Here is a 5,146-nt window from a genome sequence, read left to right as displayed (position 1 = left end):
AATTGGTGTGCGGCAAAACGCACCTTCTCCGCATCTGTGCAACCTGTGGTGGTAAACTCCCTTCCTATCCCGCGCACCAATCATCAGCAACTATGGGCTCGGTGCTACTGGAAAACACCGGCGGCTACAGCCTCAGAAAACAGGCTAAGTTGTCAACTGGAGGTGGTGGCGGTGGGTTATTGTTGTTGTTGCCTTGGTTCTGAACTAACATCTGCATCAAGGTATTCTGCTGCTGGATCAACTGAGTGAGCTCCGGTGGGAAAGCAAAACCGAGGTCATGTCTCAGAGGCATCTGATGGGTTTAGGGGGAAGAGTTTAGAATAGAATGAGGTCTAGTGGGAAAGCACTACCCATATGCACATGAGACAAACACAATAATATCATATCATTCAATCAATCAAGCAAGGGCATACAAACGGTCTAGAACTATCGTTAAAAGTGCTCGGACTACTACTATATACATGGGGAAAAACTACTAGTCATATGGTGGTCATCTAGAAAAATTGCTCGATGGAAGACTCCATGATATCCGCTCCAACTTTGTCTTCATAGTCATCATCACTATCGTCGGGGTCGGAGTTGGTTCGTCAATGATGATGTAGTTCTCTGGACAAGTGGAATCGTCGTCCTCTCCTCCTGGCACAGGGTGTCCCATGAAAACTCCTAGCTTCCTTGTTAGGTCGTCATTCTTCTCCGCTAGTACGATGATTTCCTCCTCATAATCGTCGTGTGTAGCCTTCATTTCCTCTTCTAGCTCGGCGATCCTGTTCATTGCCTTCTTCCAATCTATCATGCTTGCGCACATCTGGTTCTCCTAGTGACGAATGTGTTCGTTTAACTCCTGGATGAATTCTGCAATGGATCTATCCGTCTTTTTGCTGATCATCTCCCATTGCTCGTCTCAGCGCCCACATATCTGGTATATAGTGTCCTTCAACTCTTATTTGTAGACTTCTCCAATACGTCCCATAGCAATGTGGGCTGCCATGCTCTTGCCTAGATTCTAGGTGGGTGCATCAAAGGAAAACTCTATAGGATCTATAACTGGCGTGAATGTCCTTCCTAGGACTTGAACTCGAATAATCCAGCGCTCCTCTTCTGGTAAAGTGGCATTGTAGGTCCCGTTGAAACTTGGTATTCCAATGTTCAGGTACGTAGTGACTTCCTTCAAGTGTCGTCCAAAAGGTGTGTCTTCATCTGATTGTGCAAACTTGTTCCTCGTGTCCGCCATCCTAAAGAGTAGAAAATGAAGAGTCAGAAATGAGTAGAGAAGAGTGACCCATGGCTTTTCTCAGTGGTCGTGTCCTACGTTCAGCTTGTGCTCTGATACCATCTTGTAGCGACCCGACCTCAAACGGTCAAGTCTCTGTGCTTCAGTGTCATCCCTAGATCGGTAATGCTGACACACACAGTATTCGACAGAGTAGCAATCACACACTTATTACATCGAATGTCTCAAAAGAGAACTTATTACAATAAATATGGCTTAATGCCATCTAAAATGATAACAATGGAAGACTTGGAAGATAAAGTGAGTCCATCAACTCCAACGGCAGTTGAGTGCATGACAAACGACCTATCGCGTCTTACTCCTCGTCTAGAAAGTCTGCAACATAATACGTTGCAGCCCGAAAAAGGGTCAGCACATGGAATATGCTGGCAATGTAACACAGTAGAGCAATAGATAGATAAATGCTATCACTACATGCATATATGGCTGGTGGAGGCTCTATGGTTGAAAGGTTTTTGCGAAAAGCCAAATTTTCCCTGCAACAAAGGAATATATTTTATTTAACTATCATGGTAGTTGAAACACTGAGAATGGTACCCCCCATCTCAATCCCAATTAAAAGTAATTATCACCCCAACAAATTAAATTATAGTGATGAGATACAGTAGGATAATCCAAGTACTAGATACTCAAGATGTCCATAACCAGGGACACGGCTAACCATGATTAGTTTGTACACTCTGCAGAGGTTTGCGCACTTTTCCCCACAAGACTCGATCTCCACCGTTGTATTTCTCGCACTGCACAGTGTTTGAGAAACGAATGACTGAGACACAGTCTTGCAGAAGCATTAACTCTTTACTCCGGGTGGACAGTTACACCTACTTTCCCTCTACATCTGCTAGCCCACCACTGAAAGAGGTCACACAACATACTCAATGATGCCAGAGGCCATAATGGCTTGTGGCTGCACATGGAAGTTTCTAGCATGAATAATCTTTTGATCCCTTTAAGCCTGGGTGGTGGACCGTAGGAGGATCACACGGTATATCCTCGGGATCTCCTAGGACAACACTGGTATATCCCCAGGTGCCCAAAACAAGCAATCCACCCAGATGTGTACTAAAGTTGCCACCTTAAGTTGAACCATTAATTAACAATCTCACATCTTGTCATGGATACACTCAAACCCAATCCACGTCTACGAGAATAGCATAGCAATATAAGCATAACGTAGAAGTAACTCCCAGGGTTTGATATTAAAACAGGGCAATAGGTTCTACCTCATCATCTACTTCCCAATACCCACAAGTTGATCACATCCTAATCATGCAATGTTTGGGGATTGGAACTAATGCATAATAACTGTGTATGAAAGAACTATGATCAATGTGTTACTTGCCTTGCTGATGATCCGCAAAACCTACAGACTCGTAGTAGCATGCTTCGCACTCCGGGTGTTCTATCGCAAACAAACAATAGCATACATAAGAAATCAAGCAAATATGCATGGGTAAATCTCAAATAAGAAGACCTAACCAGGAAGTTCAACTGAAGAACTTAGGTTTGCAAAAAGAATCAAATCAAACGGAGCAACGAAACACAAACTGCAAAAGAAACAAGATCCGATTACTAATCTGGAATAAAGTCAACTTTTACGGTACCAAAATCTTGTTCAAGTTAGGTAAATAGAAAGAGGGCTGCAAGACGAAGATCTAGGCGCTTGAATTGCCTGATTCTGATAAATGAGCGAAAAGATAAACTAAAACAAAAATTAGGGCAGAGATTGCGATCAAAAATAATCGCGGAAAACCCTGGAAAAAAACTGACGAACAGGCTAACGAACGACCATTTGCTGTCTATGAAAAACGGGTGAACGACGTTTGTTAAAACGACCATACGGACGAACGTCCGCTACTTAACTAAACCACAAAAAACCGGAATAAAACCGATCTAAAGAAAAAAACCGATCTTAGGTTTTCTAAAAAAACCGACCGGTCAACGGTTAACGGCGGCGGCTCGGCGAAGTCCAGCCACGGCTCCGGCTCAGCGGTGGGGCTAGGGCGGTGGCGCGGCTAGGTTTAGGGCCGGATGCGGGCACGGGGCGGGCTGGGGCGGCCTCGGCGGCTTATAAGGCCGGGGGGGGGGAGTCCGGGTCGAAACCGGCCCGTTAGGTCAGTTGCCCTTTTTTTAAATAAGTCCCGACACATAAAAACAAAGAAAAGTAATACTAAATGGACTCCAAAAATCCCAAAATAAATTTTCCCCATCCTGTAAAAATATGACGGACGAGGTGAACATTTATTTGGGCCTATAAAGAAATTTTGAAAAACGCGTATTTTTCTTAATTTGAATAAAATTGCAATAAAATCCAAATAAAAATCATTTATTTGATTTTTATATTTTTTCCTCCAATATTTCATTTATTTTGAAGAAGTCATATTATCTCCCCTCATATATTTTAATTTCGAAATATTTTTCGGAGAGAAAAATCATTAAAACTAAAATGATCCTTGTTTCAATATTTGATAGAAATTCAAATATGAAAATCGTGAAATCCCCAACTCTCTCCGCGGGTCCTTGAGTTGCGTAGGATTTCGAGCATCGTGAAACAAAAATGAAATAAAATATGATATGCATGAATGACCTATGTATAACATTCCAAATTGAAAATTTGGGATGTTACAGTAGAGCAATTACCAATTGATGTAGGAGACAAAGATCCTTCAGAAGCAATCCAAGAGTTGTCTATTGGCAAGATTAACCCAACAAAGGTGAAGGAGAGTACCTCTTTTGTTCAAGTGGAAGCCTCAACTTCACATCAAGGTGAACCACAAGTTGATTTGGAGCCATCCACAAGTGGAACACGTCAAGACAGAGAAAATGAGGAAGTACAGCAAGACGAACCACCGCGACCTCCCTCTCCACCTCTCCAAGAGGAAAACAACACCATCAACAATGAAGAAGGAGAAGAAGAAGAATACAATGAATAGGATGATCCATACCAACCCCCAAAAAGCTCTCACGAGTTAGAGCAAGAGTCACAAGAGGCCATCCCGTCGAACAAATCTTCGATGATATTCAAACCGGGAGAATTACTTACTTAAAACTCATTTTGCTAATTTTTGTGAACACCACTCATTCATTTCTAGTGTTGAACCTATGAAGGTTGAAGAAGCCCTTGAGGACCCAGATTGGATGAATACTATGCATGAAGAGCCACACAACTTTGAGAGAAATCAAGTGTGGACATTGGTTGAAAACCCATACGACAATCACAATGTCATTGGAACCAAATGGGTGTTTTGAAATAAGCAGGATGAAGATGGACAAGTTGTACGCAACAAGGCCCATATCGTCGCTCAAGGCTACACTCAAGTCGAAGGTATGGACTATGGTGAGACATACGCCCCCGTTGCTAGACTTGAGTCCATACACATCTTATTTGCTTATGCCAATCACCATTGAGGGAGTCCTGGATTAGGGGGTATCCGGACAGCCGGATTATATCCTTTGGCCGGACTGTTGGACTATGAAGATACAAGATTGAAGACTTCATCCCGTGTCCGGATGGGACTCTCCTTAGCATGGAAGGCAAGCTTGGCAATACAGATATGTAGATCTCCTTCCTTGTAACCGACTTTGTGTAACCCTTGGCCCCTCCGGTGTCTATATAAACCGGAGGGTTTAGTCCGTAGGACGAACAACAACAATCATACCATAGGCTAGCTTCTAGGGTTTAGCCTCTCTAATCTCGTGGTAGATCAACTCTTGTACTACTCATATTATCAAGAACAATCAAGCAGGACGTAGCGTATTACCTCCATCAAGAGGGCCCGAACCTGGGTAAACATCGTGTCCCCTGCCTCCTGTTACCATCCGCCTAGACGCATAGTTCGGGACCCCCTACCCTAG

The sequence above is a fragment of the Triticum urartu genome, chromosome 5, assembly GCF_003073215.2.
Source record: "Triticum urartu cultivar G1812 chromosome 5, Tu2.1, whole genome shotgun sequence".
NCBI lineage: Eukaryota > Viridiplantae > Streptophyta > Magnoliopsida > Poales > Poaceae > Triticum > Triticum urartu.
This window is presented reverse-complemented; position numbering follows the sequence as displayed.